Source organism: Toxorhynchites rutilus, chromosome 3, assembly GCF_029784135.1.
Source record: "Toxorhynchites rutilus septentrionalis strain SRP chromosome 3, ASM2978413v1, whole genome shotgun sequence".
In the NCBI taxonomy this organism is placed as follows: domain Eukaryota; kingdom Metazoa; phylum Arthropoda; class Insecta; order Diptera; family Culicidae; genus Toxorhynchites; species Toxorhynchites rutilus.
This window is the reverse complement of record NC_073746.1, coordinates 164,697,325-164,718,792: the sequence shown is the minus strand read 5'-3', so window position 1 is coordinate 164,718,792 and position 21,468 is coordinate 164,697,325. Positions and strand designations below refer to the sequence as shown.

The 21,468-nt window shown below is 37.7% G+C and overlaps 1 protein-coding gene across 10 annotated transcripts in view; it reads left to right on the top strand.

Annotated features, from left to right (window-relative positions):
* The window catches only part of LOC129775071 (uncharacterized), a 294,827-nt gene that overhangs the window by 37,288 nt on the left and 236,071 nt on the right, over positions 1 to 21,468 (top strand). For 2 of the 10 annotated variants that reach the window (XM_055779307.1, XM_055779305.1), the window contains exon 1: positions 18,567 to 18,840. The exons of the other annotated variants lie outside the window; for them this stretch is intronic. The gene's annotated coding sequence lies outside the window, so the exon portion shown is untranslated. Of the gene's footprint in view, positions 1 to 18,566; positions 18,841 to 21,468 lie in introns of those variants that run through there. 10 annotated transcript variants of the gene reach the window in all.

The window sequence follows — 21,468 nt, the reverse complement described above, 5'->3', positions numbered from 1 at the left end:
TCAAAATAAATTAAAAATGCCCAACAACCAAAAATTAGATTAAAATTAGAGCAAAAGTGGGTCTCAAAGTAATATTTTGTTTTTTCAAAATTTCGAAATGCCTGAAAATATAAATATTTTTTTATGTACCGTGAAAAACACTCTTAAAATTCTTGAAAAGGTAACATATACCTAAATTAGACGTAGGAAGAAATTTGAATACAAACTAGAGTAGTACTGAATCTCAAAATAAAAAAATTAAAATTTAGTTTAAAATTGAAATAAAAATTAATTTAATTTTTTTTCTGTATTTGATTTTTTGATTGTTTGAAAATATTAATGGATACACCTTAGCAAGATGTACTTCCAGTATTTTTTTCATATTTTTGTCTCAAAGCTCGATAGAATGGAAGAGGTGCATTTTTCACCATGGATCCTATGTTGTACCATAGAAGAACTCAAATATATGGTACTACTGTCAAAATTTCATATTTAGTACCCTATACAATATTTTCCATACAGCTGGTGATTTGGTTTGGGGGTACTTTTTACTCCCGCACCCAGCCAGACCCTTTGAATATATAAAAAAAATATTATTTTTTTGTACCGCGCAACACTGAAAAAAATTTGAAAAAAAAAATTTCAGTGTAGGAACACATTTGAATATGAATTAGAGTAATACTGAATCTCTAAATACCAAAAAAAAAATAAATTTTTTTAATTTTAATATTTTTTGTACTTAAATTTTTGATGAAATTTTTTTTCAGTATTTTTTCAAATTTTTATCTCGAAGCTTTTGAGAATGGCATGAAATAAACGAAAAAGTACGTTTTTCACTATAGATCCTATGTTAAACCACATAAGGGTTCAAAAAACCACCAAAATTTCTTATTTAATATCCTCTACAATATTTGCCATACAGCTGGTGATTAATTTGGGGACACTTTTTACTCCCTTACCCGGCCAGGCCCTTTGTTTCAAAATTTGAAGCGATGGACGCGAGACTAAAAAATAATAAAATAAACTAAATAAAGCAAAGCTCTGAAGAAACAATGGGACGCATTTAAAATAAAAAAAGACTCAGATTTAGGGTCATTAAAAAAGTGCTACTTACTTCGTGTTATTTATTTCATCTCGTCTCAGATGCTCCTGGAGTGCAGTAGGCAGAGTATATTTGTATTGGTAAACAAAATATGGTGTTGTCATTATTTGCATTCAATATGGAATGTATATGAAAGAGACAAAATAATATTTAAATAACTTACAATTTGATGATGTCAGGAGCCAAAATGCTCATGAAATCTTGTAACTGATTGTTTTTCAATAGATGATAATTGTATTGTGACTTACTTCCATCATTTAAGAAGCAAAAACGTCCAGAGAACAGGCTTATTCTTTGAACTCGGAAATAGCATAATTTTCAATGAAATGTTGCTTAATTGTAAACTATTCTTCTTAAATCACATACACCTGTACTGGGAGCCTTCAAAATATCATCATATCACCAAATCTGTTTGTTTCTATGAAGGCGGGAGAGTGAAAATGACACACAAAAATACCACAGATGAACAAATCTTTTCCGACATCATTTCACAAATATCCACTGCACACTGTCACATTATACGCATATTCGGTGGGAACTCCACGCAAAGATCTGTTTTTAATTGATAAAAAACTTGCAAAAAAAGCGTTTTCACATGGATGTGGAATGCAATTAAATAGAAACACAAATATCGACGTCACAATGTGAAAAGTAGCTATGGCAGCGCATGCTATCACGCACACTACGCTCGCAAATTCTGCCATCTGCTCCACCTAATAATCCTTCTCATGGAGTCAAACCAATATTTGTACATGTTAGAATAGCTTGTGTTTCTGCTTGAAAAATTGTAGGCCACTGTCCCATTGGAATTGACATGTCGATTCCTGGTCCAGTAATACCAGCTCCCGTAGATTTGCCGAATTTAGAACCATCGGTATAAAACACGAGTGATCCTGGACGAGTTTTGGGACCACCTTCTTTCCATTCGTTGCGATTGAATTCAATCACTTTGAAAGGAACACTGAAGTTAGTCTTTGTTTCCATCCAGTCTTCATTCATACTTACTATAGTGTTCAGTTGAAAATCTTTCAGGATTTGTAAATGCCCTGTGAGATCTCCTTCTAGAAAATGTTTTATACGTTTCAGCCTAAGAGCACATTTTTCCGCTTCAAGTTGCACATATTGGTGCAAGGGTAGAAGGTATAAGAGAGCATCTAGGGCTTTGGAAGGTGCGCTAGGCATTGCTCCAGTTATTGATAAGCATGCCAGACATTGTAGTTTATCGAGCTTTTTCTGAGCTGATATTTGTGTAGTTTTATTCCACCACACTAGCGAAGGATATGTTAGTCTGGGTCTCACAATTGCCGAGTAAATCCAGTGAATCATTCTCGGTTTTAGTCCCCACTTTTTCCCGAATATACTACTACAACTCCAGAGAGCAGTCTGGGCTTTAGATATTGCATACTCCAGTTGGTCGTTCCAATTTAGTTTTTGGTCAAGCATGACACCTAAATATTTGGTTCGTTTTGAAAGCTCCAATTGTACACCTCCCAATCTAAGAGGTGGAATCTTATACTTTCTTTTTCTGGTAAACGGAATTATGACTGTTTTTGAAGGATTAACACTAAGTCCTTCCAAGTTGCACCATTTGAGTGTGTAGTTAAGCGCTGTTTGCATTCTATTGGAAATAGTATACTCACATTTACCCCTCACTAAGATGATTATGTCATCAGCAAAGCCAATGACTTCGTATCCTAAATTAGCTATGTTATTAAGAAGATCGTCGACAACTAGGGACCACAACAGAGGAGACAGAACTCCTCCTTGAGGACAACCTTTAGTTGGTTTCGTTGTTAGAGTAGATCCTCATAATTTAGCTGTTATTAGTTGGTTGGTTGGCATGTATCCAGTTGGAGATGCACATGTCAAAACTACATTTTTTCATAGCTTTATTTATAGAGTTGTATGATGCATTGTCAAATGCTCCCTCAATATCAAGAAAAGCTGTATGTGAGATTTCTTTAGCATCGAAAGACTTCTCTATTTTTGAAATTAACGTGTGAAGCGCTGTTTCAGTTGATTTATTTGCTTGGTAGGCAAATTTAATTTTTTTCAATGGTCTCCTGTTCAAATATGATAATTTGATATGGAGATCAATGACTTTTTCCATCATTTTTAAGATGACAGATGTTAGACTAATTGGTCTATACACTTTGGGAGTCGTCCTGTCACGTTTGCCAGCCTTGGGAATAAATATAACCCGGACTTCTCGCCATTCACTAGGAATGTAGCTTTGTACCATACTAGCTCTAAACATCTCCGTTAGAAGAGGGACAGTGATATCCTTGCTTTTTTGTAACAGCACCGGATAAATCCCGTCTGGTCCTGGAGATTTAAAGGGCTTCAAGGAATCCACTGCGACGGCGCCAGTGGTTGTGTGGTAAGCGTAACAGCCTCGCAATCCGATCGGCCTGGGTTCAATCCCAGCTGGCGTCGTTGGGATTTTCTGAGGCGAAAAATCTCTGGTTACGTCTTCCTTCGGAGGGGAAGTAAAAGAAGTTGACCCGGCTCATGAGTTGTTGAGTCTGATAGGTAGGAACAGGTGGAGTCGCCTCCCTGATGTCGGTGATTTGGCACTAAAGTGGCGGAAATAGGTCGACGAAAAATAAGCGAAGATAAAAAAAAGGAATCCACTGCCCATTCAACCCTTGACTTCGTGAAGATCGCCCTAGCCAATTCCTTAGCTCTATTCTCGTCTCTGATTAAACTAGATTGAGCTGTGTTGAAGACCTGTGCGTGTCCGGAAACCAATTGGATTGAGCCTGGGAAGTGTGTTTCCATCATGATACTAAGTGTTTCTTGGGAATCGGTTGTATATTGACCATTTCCTTTTTTTCAGACTACCAAGTCCGTTGGTATGATCCTTACAAAGGGCTTTATGAAGTCTTGCTACAACAGGTAAACTTTCTACCTGTTCACATGTGAACTTCCAATCCCTTCTCTTAGATTTACGGATTTCTTTGTTATATTCTGTTGGACAGTTTTTGTAATCTGTCCAATCAGAGGTAATTTTTGCTTTGTTGAAAAGTTTTCTAGCCAATTTTCTAAGCCTTTCAAGTTTTTTGTTCCACCAAGATGCATCCTTACTTGAAGTTTTTCGCTTCAGTGGACAGTTTTCTTCGAAGGTGGATTTAATATTGGTTTCAAATTCTGATGAAACTATTTCAAGCTGTTCAGTGGAAGAAATACTTTCCACTGATATCAAAATTTTCTCCTGAAGTTTGGAATGATAACTATCCCAATTTGTTTTTCTTGGATCTCTGAATTGTTCGATCAAAAGATCACCAGAATTATAATTAAACATTATATGTTTATGATCAGATAGAGATTCTTCATTTGACACATGCCAATTTTCTATCTTATCTGATAGTTTAGAACTGCAGAGTGTTAGATCAAGAACTTCATGTCTAATAGAGTTAACACATATTGGGTCGTTTCCTTGGTTACAAATGTTAATATAATTTGACATTGAATGTTCAAGCAAACATTCACCTCTAACATTGATGTCGCTACTGCCCCAGACCGTATGGTGGGAATTGGCGTCACATCCTATGATGAATTGTTTGTTATTTCATTTACAATGTTGTATCAGCATAACAACTTCAAATGGAGGTACTTCAACGTTGTCTCCTGGGAAATAAGCCGAAGCGACGATGATAACGGTTTTTTCTCGGGTCACGGTAGATAAATTCTGTGATTGGTACATACCTAATGTTATCCCGTATAAGAATTGCTGCTCTTGGTGCAGTTTGTGTGCTGTCATAGAGAAACTTACATTTTTGTGTACAGATTCCTCGAATCCTAGAATTATAAAACCAAGGCTCTTGAATAAGAGCCCCATCCAAAGTTTCGTGAATGAACCTTCTGCATAGGACGCTGCTTGCTCCCTTGGCGTGATGATGGTTCACCTGAATAAACTTTATTCTGTCCAGCATTTTTTTCGTCTCCATTATTCAGGGAGAGGCTGCCGGAACCCGAAAAGCTTGTTAGGATTGTTCATGTGAGTCCCACGAGTTGCGCGGTAAAGAAGGTCAGCTACATCAGTGACCCGCTTAATGCAGTAAGGGCGGAAAATACTGTGGAGGGCGCCCCGGTGCTCCACAGACTTCGTTATAGGCAAGGTATTTGATGAAACCCCCCATACCATTCAACCCTCGGCACGGGTCGCGTAACACCTTGGCTTAGGGGTTTATCCATTACCTTCTTTCTATAATAACCATGGATAACAGCTATTACAACCATCCTTCTTTTTTGGGGCTTTGGACCCACTGGTAGTCAATAGTTTCAGGTTCTTTTTCGGACATGCTGCTATAGAGATCCGTCATTCGCAGGCGGAGTTAATATGTTTTCGTTTAAGCTATCGATCTTCGTGTGTGATTGTCCCTATATCATTATACCCTTCTTCCCTTCCTTTGCTGGTAATTCGTCCCCTTGCTATGAATAGTAGAATGAGTTGAAACGTAAATACACTATAGATATACGAACAGATTTAAGAATTGAGTGTTCATCAACATTGTTACGATTTCCTTATATCCCATCCTTCTTCCAAAAATATGTTACCCTTCTAAACTCGAGTACACCGCGAGTAATCGGTTTCCCACCTTACTAACCATAGATGTAAGAAAATTGTTTATATATATATATAGTTTTAAAATTATATCTAAGAATTCGGCTCCTTTAAACTTAAGTAACTGAGCCTGTAAAAATAAACGAATTAATAAAAAAAATCATCAGTAACTTAAATTGTGTTCCAAGCTTCATCAGATGTTCTTAAAAGGGTTTTAGATATCTGTAAAGAATCTGATAATTCACGTGTCGTGTATCGAGGATTATTCTTGATCAGCGCCTCGATTTGGTCTTCATGAGTGGTAACATTCTTGGTTGAATCGTTCGTGTCTCATCACTGTTTTGAAACCCTTGCTTGATTTCGGAATCTAATCACTTTATTTTTTTAAAATCGAACTAAACAAAACTAAACATTCATTGGATGCCAGATGTCGCGGAATCCCACGTTAACCTGAAGTCCTTTGGATCAGTCAGTGAACCGAGCGAAGCAAAATACGAAATCCATCTGCCATCTGCACGACAAACTGTGCGTTACGAATAGCAATGCGCGCACAAATCAATCTTAGACATCTATAGTTTGGAATAAATTACCAATCCGCGATGCAGCGAAAAAAACGGTGCCTACGTCTTCGTCCCACACGCCCACGACTGAACAGTCGGAAGATCGGCAGTTTTTAATCACGCGACATCGCGTCGTTGGTCTTGCCAGGCAGGCAGGCCCGATAGTGGTGTAGTCGTCGTCTGCCGCTTTGTTGCACATTTGGTGTGCATCGTGTTCACTCGACGACGCTATACCATATTGCTCTAGGTCAATATACGCCTCGCCCAGGCTGCGGCGGCTGCATTTGTGCAACGCACGCCTTGCAGCGAGCGGCGGAAGAGAGACAAGCAGCTTTTAGCGCGTCACAATCGTCAACAATCAACGTCATCATCGCTGTTGTGTATGGTGGATGGATGTGGGCGCTTTTTTCTCTGTACTTTTATTATGGTATCTCGCCCCATTTTTGTCCTTTCTTGTCCCTTCTCCCTCTCAACCGAACGAATTTATAAATAAAAATACGCCGTACACTTTTATTTTTATGCTTCACTCTGCAACTCGCGACTGTGTGCATTTTATCAACGCCGTCCTTCGCTCCACTCCACCACACCCTTTCACTTCTGTCGGGTTGGTCGCTATTATTTTCCCATTCACCCCCTTTCTCTTGTGCAATTTATGATGGGATCATATGTGTCTACCACGTTACGTCACTCTGCTGCAATATTGTCTGCACTCCGAGCCCACGATTTGCTGCATCCTCACATCTCCCACAGCGAAAGTCGACAGCAAATAGTAGCCGCAATGAGCATACATATTTTGCGCACGATGATTAGAACCCGCTACTTGAAAACAAAAAACCCTAGAATAACTCCCCCATAGACGCGGCGAGATAGTAGAGCAAGGTGAAAGCAATGTAAACAACACCGTACAAAAGCGCTGCAATCGCGCGCCCGCGAACTGTTTACCATAAACAGATCGATAATTTAGCAACAACATTTAATGACACACCATCATCACCATCCCCACCACAAAGTTCATCATCGTCGCAGGGGTGGAAATTGATCGCAGCATTATGCTAATGGAATGTGGGGGGTTTGTTGTCCGTCCAATCGGTTTGTGAGGAGGGTTTGGTGCGCGCGGTTGGGAACGCCGTCGTCGATTTCCCCCAATTTGCATAATGGGAGGTCGGCTCTGTGGTTGTAGTTGTTAGCTTAGCAGCACTAACTATATTGCATTACGACGGCCCTTGGTTATCCCCAACCCCGCGGATCTTTACCCTACATCCCCGTGTCGGACATTCGGAAAACCCGATCCATACGACGCGCTGATTGAAGAAAACAGTCTTCTTCGTTGAACCCCACAGTTCGATCAGGCAGGCTCGGGGGCTCAGGAAGAAAGGGGGCTTCCAGACCAATGACGCGAATGCACCAACGACGAAACAGGTGCACGTGGCTGGCTGATGATGATGACGCGGTGGGGGTGGTTTGTTGTTTCACTCTCATGTGCAATTCAATATGAATTTCAGCGGCCTCCCTGGTAGAGCCAAGAAGAGAGGGGAGGCTCAGGAATCGAAGCGGTGAACGCGGTGCCAAAGACGTACTTGCAGTCTAGGAAGAGGAGCAGGAGGCAGAGGAGCACCACATTGATTATTCCATCTGTTTGTAATTTAAGACGAAGTAGAAGGCAAAAAAGAAGGGTTTGAATGTGGTGCACACTAAATGATACACATACGGCGGTCAACATTGTGTTGCGAAAGTTGATACGCTGGGGTGATGCGTGTTGTTTCTGCACACAGAGCCTCTTTGAAGTGAACACACCTTTTCGATGTAAAAATGTTACAAAAAATTGAAAATAGGGTTTACTGTAGCTGGTAGTGCAACTACTACGAGTAATTCCATGCAGAATCGGACAAAAAATCGCTCTTTTCTGCCTCAATACTCTTTGAAACTTGATTTTCTTTATTCGATTCGAAATGGCGTTTTAAAATACTAAACAGCAATTATAAGCTAAGAATTTTTTTTCCGATTCGGCGACACCAGATTTCATTAAGGATTTCCAATCAGAAAACATATCACATATTTATAAAATTGTGACATGACAAAATTACAAAAAAAACTCTTTCCGCTTCCGATTACAATTCTTTAATCCATTACAAGTTTAAATTGACGAAAAGGGAAAGCATTCCCATTTTGCTTCCCATACAATTTTTTTCTTTCTTTTTTTGCGCAATTGCAAGGAACAATTTTAATAGTTTAATACCAATAGCTTCGTGCATCGTCATATCTAAACGAAAAAAAGGCTAAAGAAGCAGCACAGTAAATTCTGGTTTTTACAGCCGCAATCCGTCACTATCTGTTAGTGACCGTGCAAAATTGTTTCCTTCACAATGTATTTTCAGAATGTGCATGAAGCATCCTCAGCACAGAAGGAAGGAAACATAGCCGAAGAGGAACATTAGTATAAATAATAGCATAAGCTTCGAGTGTGAGCATAAAAGAGATTTCATTTGCGATTTTCATTCTAGTTTTGCTCTAACCAGAGAGTAGGCGAAAGCCTTTTATGCTAAGAGTTAATTTGCTCTGAATCTAAGATTGTTCATTCCAGGAATGAAATACGAAGTATTAGAGACACTGAATCATAAATCCTCTCTAGATGAACTTTCTCTTCTCACTCTCTCTTCCTACTCTCACTCTCACTCTTTTTCTCTTTCTGTTTTCCTCCAACTCCCTATGGCTTTGTATGTTTCTATCTACAATTTTTAATTTGTTTTTTTCTCTTTTTTTAAATTTTTTTCATTACTTCTTTTACCTTTTTTTATTTATTTATCTCGTCATTCTTCCTCTTTTTCTACTCCCACTTTCTATTTATATTCTCTCTTCCTCCTGTCAATTTCTCTGTCTTTCACCTTTTTAGCATTTCCTTTATGTCTTCGTTTTTATGTTTTTCTCTTTCCTTATTTTTTTTCTCTTATTACTTTTTTTCTTTTTCTCTGTTTTAGTCCTTCTTTTTTCATTTCTTAATTTTTTGGAATGAGAAAGAGAAAATGAGGGAAGAGGTTCACTTTTTTTGTCCATACCTGTTTCTTCTCTCACCCTCTCTCATTTTTCCTCTCATTCTCATTCCTCTCACACTATTTCTATCTTCCTGGTTTTACTTATTCTCTCTTTTCTCACTTTTTTCCTGGTCAACTGTTTATCCTTCTGTCTCTTTCTCACATTTGTCCCCACCCTATTTCTGTCTTTGTTTTTATTTTCCTTTATATTCTTCTCTCATTTATTCTCTTTTTATTTGTTTCTCTCTTTCACTCTTGTTTTTCTCTATTTCTCTCTTACTTTCTCATTATTTCTCATTTTTCTCTCTTCTCTCACTATCTTTTTTTCTCCTCTCACTCTTTCTCTTGTTACTTGCTACTCTGTCACTCTTTCTCAATCTTTTTTTATCTTCCTCTTTTCTTGTATTTTTCGTTTTTGTGTTTCTTGTTTTATGCCTTCTTCCATTCCTGCCTTTCTCTCTTCATTTTTATTTTTCTAATTTTTTCTTCTTTCTGTTTTTTTGTTTTTGCTTTTCTTTTCGTTTTGTTTTGCTTTTCTTTTCGTTCCCTCTTTTTGCTTTTCTCTTTCTTTCTCCTATCTATTCATCTCTATCACTTCTTCTTTATCTCTTATTTCTTGCTCTATGTAATAATGATTCCCGAGTTTGAATTGCAAACTCGAATATCCTTCATCAGTATTCAGATTCCGTATTATTTCTCTCGATTTAATTCATATTTACATTTAGATTCTAGATATTAAATTGAATTGAATTGAAACATGAATTACAGATTAACCTTTTCGCTACGAGCTTCGTCTATAGACGACATCCGCGCGACGACCTGTGTGTACGAGCGTCGTCCTTAGAGACATCGTCTTTTTTATGAGAATGATACTGCACACCGATCACACCAGCGCGATGTGCACACTTTTCGGCGCAGTGCTCCGTACAGCGGTAGTACTCCGGCGGAGCACACTGCCGTATTGAAAGGGTTAAGGTTTCGAATACGTTCCTCAGATTCAATCAATTTTGCGATTTTACTCCAAAGGCCAAATTCAGATTACGGGACAAAAATTCCGAATTTCAATCTTAGATTCCTGATTTCAGATTTAGGATTTATATAATCAAGTTTTAAGATTTACGGTTCAATAGGCCAGAAGTTATATTTATTCTGATTTAGAACTGTAGTTTCCTTAAAGATTTCGATTACTTAATTCCTTTTTTAGAAATGGTTTCATAAAGGATAAAAATGTCCATTTAAGAATCAAACAGATCCGCCGTTATATTCGCTAGAAGTGAACAAAAAGAGCTCCAGATAAGAGCGGGAGTTTTTGAAAAATCACAGATTGAGGCCAGGAATGAGAGGTACTGGAGACGCTTCAAAGAGACCTTTGAACTCGCGATCAAACAGAAGAAGGGGAGACCAGGATAGGAGAGGACCTGGAAAAGTGTAAGCACAAGACTCTTGGTAATACGGAGGAAGGCTAAGTGGATGGCGTATGGTGGGACACAAACAGCTTTGATATGATTCCAAAGAGACGCAGCTAACAAAATGGCGAAGAAGGTTTAAATAAAAGCGACTTCGTGTTACCCATCGGACGCAAATCGAAAGATGTTTTAAATACATGGGATTCGATTACTAGGCGAAAAATTGCAGCGGTTCAATTTGCGCAGGAAGTGCGGCGAGAATGGTTACGTTGCTAGATCCATCCAAAACCACCGTGATGTATGCTTTGCAATGAGGAGGACGGAAACGATCTTGAAAATGGTGTTTTCGAAAAAAAAATATTTGTACCATTTTTTTAAATTTCAAGAAACATCGAGATCTACTGTTATCTCGAATTTTTTTTGTCAAAAATCGACACTGTTGGAGTGGAATTTGGATTTTTTTCGGGATTCGATACAAAACGTATAGTTTAGGGTGCATATGAAAATGGTCATCTGTTATCTCGCATTTTTTTTCGTCAAAAGTAGACTTTTTGGGACTTGGTGGTTTTTTCACCTGAATATTCGATAACTGTGAATCTCGACGTTTCATACAATTTTAAGACATTTGGCATAAAAAAAAGTTTGACCACCGGCGATCCTAACTTTCTCCATATGTTTAGGATGGTGCTGCAAAAAATGCAATAACTTTCCGGTGATATGGAAAATTCAGAAACTGGTGTTGCTCTCGAAACGAGGAAAGCCATCTAAAGATCCAGCCTCGTATAGGCCTATATGCTTGCTGGATACACTAGGAAAGCTCTTAGAGTAGATTGTTCCTAACATATTGATGAAATGCACGAGGAGTTATCACGTATTGTCCAAAATATCAGTTCGGTTTCCGTAAAGGGCAGTCGACGGTGGACGCTATTTGGACAGTTATCCAGAAAGCTCAGGTGTCGCTAAACCAAAAACGAAGAGAATATTTAGAAGATCCTCGTATACAGATTGGATTGTATACAAGAAGAGACCGCGTTGTTGGCGCAAGACTACGGAATTATTTCATTCAATTCGCTTGTTTACCACTTTGACTGGAGATGGCGGAAACAGAGAGGCAGAGAGTCAACTTGTGGAAACCCTGCTCAGAACCGGTCCCTGATTCTTAAAGAATTAAACGGACGTGATCATGTCCAGGGTTGCTAATAATATTTTTCTAAAAACTGGAAGACTGCTCTCAGAAAAACTGGAATAAAACTGGATCCTGAAGAATCGTTTTATTTGAAGAAGATTGGCTATGATTTATATAAAACTAGCTGTACCCTGCCACGCTTTGCTGTGGCACATTGTGGTTGCATGGTTGAGTTGAATTTTTCATTTTTTTTATGTTGTAAGAACAATCCCAGATGTGTTTGGTTGTTTTGTATATTGTATCATAGTTTGAGCTCGATCGGTTCCGTACTTTTCGAGTTTTTGACGCTTACACAAACGAACAGAACATGTTTATATATATAGAGATAGAGATAGATGAAGGGAATCGATAAATTTTAAATCACTTCGAAACACAATTTCAGTTCATGATTTTGTCAACCACGTGGAAAAAAGATGTTTCCTTCACATAGAACACATATTCATTACTGAATAGTCGATTTTCATTAGAAGCTCAATTTCAGAAATGCACTCTGGTCATTTTTCTTCCAATTTTCCAATTTTTTATGCCGTAACAACACTCCTTGAATTGGGTTGTATATTGTGGCCAACGTTGAGCTCAATCGGTTCCGCACTTTTCGAGTTTCTGACGCGTACACAAACGAACAGAACATTTATATATATAGAGATTATTTTTTTATCCATTCCAATGCTAAAGAAAAAAAAATCTTTGAAGCTTCGTGTAGTTATTATATGGAGTTCAAAAAACTGTTACTTCGATTACTGTGAAACGATATTTGAGGAACGGTTTTATTTGGGCGAAACTTGAAGAGTCTCGTATTTATCGCTTCATATCCATAAAATCGCTGATAGAAGATCGTCGCAAAGTTGCGAATAGTTTAAAAAGGTACGGATTAGCATAAGATACGAGGTAAAAATACCAAAGAAAAATATCATAAACAACTTCCCATAATAGAAAAAGAAAAATACCATAAACAACTTCCCATTATTTTTATTTCAATACTCGAATGAGCAGATTCAATGCCAAAACAACTCTGCTCAAGTATTACTTTGATATTGAAATTATCAAGTTTTGGTATTGAGAAGCTATTTCTCTATTTTTTTTGGTATTATTCATTGGTAATTTACTTCTTATATAAGGCTTGTCCAAACCAAATTTTGGTATGAAGATCAAAATGAGGTATCCTTAAATGTTACCTCTAACTTGATAAAATATTTAAAAAAAATAGGCTTAGTACGCTCTTTTGCAAAATATGCACTATGGTGCATATGCATTTTATGCAAAGTTTGCATTAGATTATGCATAAAATTGATGATATTTAGAACTAAAATTCTTTCGAGAGACCATGAGAAACTAACATCCATTTGATGTAAACGGTAGCAAGGCACTTGGGTTTTACATCCATATCAAATAAAGCCAGAGGAGACTCTATGACCTTCTGAACTTAAGAATGATTTGGAGGATCTGTAACATGTTCATATAAACCCAAAGCCAGAATAGTATGCGGGCTCTATGAACTATTTTTAGTAAGTTTTCGTACAATGAACATTGCATCAGTCGTGAATGAAATGGTAGATTAATTGGTCTGAACTTCAAAATGGTTTGGAGGACCTACAACATCTGAAATTTATATAAATTGAAACAAAGTGTAGCACATTGGGTAGGCTGTTAAATAAGATAGAAATTGAGTGATAGCCTGTTTTTGAAGTAGTTTGTTAAGTTTCCAGCATTCGGTTTGCTCTTCGTTTTAGCATTTTCTACAAAACACCGACGAATTGAACGAAATGGGAAGAACCAAAAAACCTGCCTGTCGCAGAAGTCCATGAGGTACATGAAACACGACTGAAAACCAGTATATTTTCACTACACGCACTGCGCGCTAACTGTATTGAATTCGGAAATGTGAACAATACTGAGTTGACTATGTAAGAAAAGAAAGATCGATCCAAGGTCGAACGATAAATGTCAAAAAAAAAAATTGCTCAAGGAATCGGTAGGTGGAGGGAGAGATAATATTTGTCATTGTAAATTTATTTTACGTAAAATGGATAAAACTAGAGCACACATATGAAAAACTGAATAAAACTGGAAGATATTCCAAAAAACTGGAAGATTTTAGGGTTCAACTGGATGACTGGATCGAGGAAAAAAAACTGGAAGAATCCAGTTTAAACTGGAACATTGGCAACGCTGATCATGTCAGTCGCAAAAGGCTTTGTGACGAAATGCTTCAGACATCCCCGTTACACATGTTTTTTCATAAATATTGATCCACCACCTGAGGGGAGTTTTGAGCAAACAGAACTTCCTGTACTGGTTGGTTGCCAATCCAAGGGAACCCAATGTACTATATTCACACTCTCCAAAGGTTACAGTATACAGATTTTGAACTTTGAGGCCGATTTATCGCGTGGAACGATTTCACTTTTGAAGTTTGTGTCGAGCAAAACCGTTGTGTGTGACATTAGAGGCTAGTTGGAGCGAGATTTTGCTACTTGGTCCCCTCTGAATTAACACCGACCAAATAAGTTGTGGAGAGACTGAGTTAATTTGCAATATCTTCTATCTCCAGAGTGTCCGTACGAAAGATCACTGCATTTACGTTTCTAGCGAGCGAACGCAATGATATATAAAAAGTATACCTCACGGCTGCATCCATTCCTCGGAATAGAAAGTACGGGTAGGTAAAGACACAAATACACAGAACAAATGTGTAGGAAAATGAGCGTGCTTCCAATATGTGTTAATTCAAACCGTTTGAGTAGAAACATAATAGTATTATATAGGTTTTGACAAAGTCTAGTGTGGTTCGACGTTGCAGGTTAAAGAGTACATTCCTGAATGGCCAGAGATTCAAATTAGCATTAGTAAGAAAATCCTGTTCATATAGATTACAGAATCTATAATTATTGAGATTGAAAAAGTGGAACAAATAATCCTTCTGAGCTGCGAATTGTTGTGTGCAAGTATTTCATAATGTAAAACAAATATCCAGAATGTAAAGATTCATCTCTTCTAAATATTCCTTTCGTTGTGAAGAACAAAGCAGGTTAATCGAAAAATGTTCGATTTATTGGTTTTATTATCAATTTTATTCACTCAATACCATTTTTTTTTTAAATATGACTTTTTCATTATTTTTTGAGTCTCGTTTCAATTCCTGAACTATTTGGCCAGCCTAATTGAGGGGCTTAGAATGAAAGGGGTGTGAGTGATTTGATCGATTTCTCTACATCGACTCTCTATTTTGGTTTTAACTTAGCAGCAAATTAATTCCCAGCTGTATTTTACAATGTGGAAGACAGGTCAGAACTTCATCTATCGGATTCCATAGCACACTCAAATTAGAACGTTTTTGCAGATGTGTTATCAATCAAAGAAAAAGTTGACGAAGAGAAATCGATCAAGTACTTACACCCCTTGCATTCTAAGCCCCTCAATTAGGAGACATCAGGATGGTGTTGTGCAGGTGGCAAAATCAGATTACGTTGGCTGATCGAACAGAGCATTTGTCCTCTTCGTTTTACTGCCACTTATCTGAATCAAGACATCAGTAACCATTGAGAATTTAACAAGAAAAATTGTCAATGGTTGTTGTCAACTGATGTTATTCGGTGCGAATAGTATTTAATAAACTGATCCTTCTGCTTAGTAAAATTCACTGACGAACCGGAATTTTGTTGCCACCATCAAATAGAGATCACATTTAAAAAAAAACTCTTTGACAATCCAGAAATCGAAATGAATCAGCCTTTTGCGATTAACTGTGCTATAAAACGCCAGATCATTGAAAAATTACAAAAAAAATTGCCCGGTCACAAAGGCATTGAAAAATATGCCTTTTGACGATCACAAGATCCTTATCTTCTAATTTCGTTACATCTATATACAGTAAAACCTGTTTTTGTACGGTTTTTTTTGTCCGAATTTTTTTTTGTGCGGTTTTTTGTTCTTGTGCGGTTTTTTTTGTGCGGTATATAAAAATAAGCATATTTGACGAAGTTATCGTCCATTTAGTTTTTTTCGATAGTTTATATGTATTTCAGTGCGAAAAAAGCATATTTGCGACTTAATTGTTCACTTCTGAAATCATTTCCCTCCTCCCATCAAATGCTTTGTTTTTCTTTGTTTTACATGACATGATTTCTAACAGCAACACGTTTCGACATGCAACTAAAAGCACAAAACAGCCACGCGCAACCAAAAAGACAAACTGTCCCATCGCAAAGCAGGGAAACAAAACAACAAAAGGAAATTGAACGGTGAACTGCGTGAATTTGAGTTGTTTTATTGGGGGAAACTTTTTTATGCGATCCCTATCTACCGCAAATTTTTTTTTTCAAAATGTGTACCGTACACGACCAGTAGCTTTAGCTACTGGTGGAGTTTTGCACAATTTTTTGCCATACAAATGAACACAAAGGGCCTGGCCGGGTAGAGGAGTAAAAAGTGCCCCCAAACCAAATCACTAGCTGTATGGCAAATATTGTAAAGGATATTAAATAAGAAATTTTGGCGGTTTATTTGAACCCCTATGTGGTTTGACGTAGGATCTATAGTGAAAAACGTACTTTTTCGTTTATTTCACGCCATCCTCAATAGATTCGATATAAAAATTTGAAAAAAAAATACTGAATGTGCATCTTACCACGGTGTATCAAGAAAAATTATCATAAAAAAAATCATCGAAAATTGTAGTACTAAAAAAAATATTTTAATTCTGAAATTTTTTTTTTTGGGATTTAGAGATTCAGTACTACTCTAATTCATATTTAAATGTGCTCTTACGGCTTTTCTAGATTGATAAATATCTTCAAGCTGGTTTTTTTTTCAAATATCTAATAATAAAAATAAAATAATAAAAAAAATACACAGTACAAAAAAATGTTAAAGATTTTCTGGCATTTCGAAATTTTGAAAAGAAAATATAACTTTGAGACCCACTTCTGCTCAAATTTTTATTTAAATACGTTCGTATGTGTCTTTTTTCTACATGTGGCGTAATTTTTCCTGAATTTTTAAGAGCATTGTGTGACACAAAAATAATTTACTCCATCGTCTGCATTATTATTTTTATTTTCTTGAAATAGATTATTTTATTGTATTCGTGGTTTTCAATTGTAAGATTAAAATAAAAAAAAACGAATCGGATTTGTGGTCTGAAAGTTATATATTTTTTTCAAAATTTCGAAATGCCAGAAAATCGATAACAATTTTTTGTACTATGTATTTTTTTTTATTTAATTTTTGTTATTAGATATTTGAAAGAAAACAGCTTGAAGATATTTATCAATCTAGAAAAGCCGTAAGAGCACATTTAAATATGAATTAGAGTAGTACTGAATTTCAAAATCCCAAAAATTTTTTTTTCAGAATTTCAATATTTTTTTAGTACTAAAATTTTTGATGAAATTTGTTTTGATTATTTTTCTTGATACACCGTGGTAAGATGCACATTCAGTATTTTTTCAAATTTTTATCTCGGAGCTATTGAGGATGGCGTGAAATAAACGAAAAAGTACGTTTTTCACTATAGATCCTACGTCAAACCACATAGGGGTTCAAATAAACCGTCAAAATTTCTTATTTAATATCCTTTACAATATTTGCCATACAGCTAGTGATTTGGTTTGGGGGCACTTTTTACTCCCTTACCTAACCACTCTTTGGAAATATAAAAAAAAAAGTTTTGTTATCGCGCAACACTGAAAAAAATCTGAAAATCACACATATCTAGAAAAATCGTAGAAACACATTTAAATATGAGTTAGAGTAGTACTGAATCTTTAAATCCCAAAAAAATACAAATGCCATACAAATGAAACTCAAATTTCTGCATTACTTTAGAAATAATCAACCAAATGACACCAAATTTTGCATGTGGAGGTTTAAGAGTGTAATAAATGATTCTCTGGTGGTTAGATACTGCTCCCCCCTCTCTAAGGTGGGGCTGCCATAAAAATGAAACACAAATTGTGTCTGAAAATAATCTGATATTATAATGATGAGTTTTGTTAGAAATACTAAAAGATAAATTCAACGGGGTCGATTAGAAGATCAATCAATGAACAGTTCTGCGATTGGACCCATGAACTTGCTCATAGTAAGAAAACGTGAATGTTTGAAGGTATTGATAACAAAAAACAAATATTGGGCGGGACGAAGTTTGCCGGGTCAGCTAGTGGCTCAATAAATTTGTAGCATCAATGTGATTCGTGAAACCACTGCCAACTCCAGAGGAGGTCTGCATCTCAAACTGGCGGAACACGGGCCCCATCAATTTACGCCACATTCTTCATGTTTTTTTTTCTCCCTCGAGCCCAGAGTTTGTAGTACTCTATTACGATGCGAGTTCTACGCTCGAGCTCTCTCATAGTGCATAATTTTCGCAGTGCTGTGCTGCACTCCATCACTCCATTGCGCCGCGGCGCACTCACACCCAGAGCCAGCGCGCCAACGCCAGCCAAAACACACGGCAAGTCCCGGGGGTTGCTTGCGACCCTTACCGTACGTACTGCAGGTTTTCCGGGCATTCCGGTGTAGTCCTCACAAATCGGCACGCGACCCTGTGCCTGCCGTGTGATGAGAGATGCCGTGGCGTCGTGGTGTGGTGCCGCATTCCTTGCTTGTGTGTGTGTTTTTATGTGGCTTATTTATTTTTGGTTTTTTTTCTTGTATATTTTTTCTTTCACATTTTTGCGCCATGTGACGGCCGCACTATGAATGCAGAATGGTGTCGCGTTCTCAGCTGTGAATGTGTTTACTATTGTGAATAATTCATCGTGTGCATGCAGTTTTACGTTCGCGCTGGTTCGTTGTTGTGTTGTACCTTTGAACTCTTCAACCGGATTGCAGCACTTTTGTGGCGACCGGGCGGTTGTTACACAACGGAACTGCGGGAAGATAGGAAGAGCAGCTGTGGGAGCAGCGCGTAGATTGTTCTGCTTTTGCCGATTGCGTCGAATGATATCGTGACGATTGAACTCATCATCGAGTATGCACTTATAGACAGGAAAAAAAAACCGCGCAAAGGTAGGGGTTTATTATAGTTATTAGAGAGTTCATTGTTGCTGTTGTTGTCTGATTCGGGGAATCACGGTCAGTGCAATTAGAGTTAGGCGCCTTGGCGCCAGTGAGCCGGCTATGGGTACAACGTTACGCACATGTTCTCGCTGTGTCACAAATTCAATTAGCAAACGGTATGGCAATGTTCGAACGCTGGTGACCACTACACTTAGAGCAGGACAGCTTATCAGCTGCAAAATTTGCACAAACGCGGTTACCAATGCAACTTGACGGTGGTATAACCTCGGGTTCGGTTTTTAAGGTCTGCTTTGGTCGCTTATCAGTGCTCTGAGCGTTGTTGTTTTTGACTCGCCAAATGAATGGCAGAGCCAGGAGAGCTTCAGACGCTGGCGCCACCCCGTGGCGCATTATTGTTATGTAACAGGCGGGGTACGGTGCTGTGCAAGTGGCGAACGCACGCACACATCCACGACTGGTGAAGATTATTCCGTTCTGATAAAAGGGCCTGAGGAATTTTATTCTGAAAACAAAAATAAAGCCTCTTTCTAGGTGAAATCATTCGCTAACATTTATCAAACATCCCTCCATACTGCAGCGGCCAGTGCTCGAGGGTTCAGCACGCACACTAAAGTTAGCCCGGGAGGGGTTCGGGTACCCCTGCTGAATAATTTATATTTAATTTATATTTGCTTGAGCGCTTTTTTTTCTTGTACTACATACGACCGGTCAACTGCTCCGACGATAAACGGCGGGAGGCCGCAGGCAGAGACCTGCTTTGAGCAGACAACGTGGTGACGTCTGAATGCGGCAGCCGGGGGTCAGGGCCAGGTGACCAATAGAATCGTACGGCGGTCAACGGCGGCAGTCGACTGTGTGTGTGTGTGTGCGTAAAAATGATATAATTTATTCAACCTGAACTCGCACCGTCATTCCACAGAGCGCGCCCCGCGTGTTTGAAGTGTACTAGCGTTGTAGATTAAGAACGATTCGATGGAGTTATGTGATATCGACTGCTGCAACGATATTCACATTGAGACTTGGATTCACGACGCGGTCTTACGCGTACTCGATTTTGATTGGGTAGGGCCTAAACCCAATTAGAATTATCGCTCGAAACACCTCGGTGAATCACTCTAATTTTAATAACTCAAGCACAATTATAGGGAATTTCGCGAAGAATTTCGAATAGTCAGCGTTAGATCAGAGGGGGCACATTTGAAAAAATATATTTTTTTTAAATAATCACGTGAAGGCAAGATGGCGAATGCCTGGAGGCAAGTTGGCGAATATGGTTTGGTCACCTAAAAATCAACAAAATGTAACAATAATCATTTATTTATCCTTGGTTGGAACAGTGGAAATGCCATTTTCATCAACACTGTAAATGTCACACCCAGGAAAACGATACTGAGCTCGTATATCTCCCAAAGTTCGAAAAAATAATTCACAATTTTCTTTATTGAACGCCATTAATCGAGCCGCTGAGGTATTTTCTGGCTTTCTCAAAGATAGCTTATGAGCCTTCATAAACATTTCAACCCATATCCGTCCATCGCATGTTCCTTTGAAAGGGTGCTCTATACCATTTTCAACCGCAAACGAATAGGCAATTCTTCGAAGCTGGGCCTGAATGTGGCTTTGAAGCGACCTTTATTGGACGACGTATCCTGAAATTGATACAGATTTAATATTCTTGCATAAATAACATGGAAACGCAAATGCTAAATTGAAAATATAACCCCCATGTCTGGATATTTTCGTCGATAGCGTCTCAAAGTTGGTTCTGGCACACCAAACTGTTTTGAAGCACCCAGAACAGACAAACCTTCTTCTATAGCTTTCATAACATTCTCCAAACTGGTGTCCGTCCAATATTGGTCTCTTTTTCGCCAAAAACCAACCAAAAAATCACATAATGTTGCAGTTCGCCAACTTGCCCCCAAGCGAGTTTTTCAATAAAAAAAAATCATGATTGAAACTCGCCGGAAACAATCAGATTATGTACAATAGAGTACCTTTATCATGTATAAAATTATTCTGAAATTTTAACGTTTCTCATAAAGTGGCTAATGAAATTTGAAAAAACGGAAAAAAATAACAAAATCACGATTTTTCTCATTTTTATTTTTCATTTTTTTTATGATAACGTTTTCGGCAGAGTTACCGAGTACAAAGTTTGGCCTTGTTATGATGCATCTTCAGTAAAAAGTAGGTGGCGCTACCTTCATTACAACGGGTCAAATTACCCAAGTTACCCTCTCTCAGATTTTTCTACAACTTTGTACATATCCCAAAATATTAATTTTCATTGTCATATGACCAATTTCAATTGCCACTGATTTTTTTATTAGCACGTATTTGGTGTTCGACAACTTTTTTGAGGAACATAACATGTTAGATACATCGTTGAAAAACTTGCTGAAAAAATAATATCCAAAACATTTATATCTCAAAATAACTCACCTATTTTTACGTAGGACTATATTTAACGGGAAGGCATTACTCTATCATATCATTCTATCCAAAGAAAAACAGAAAACGAAACCACCGTGTAAATATTAACCTTATTCTAGTCAACATCAGTCTCGCACTAGCTAGAAATGCCTAAATTTTTCGTTTATTCGATTATCGATG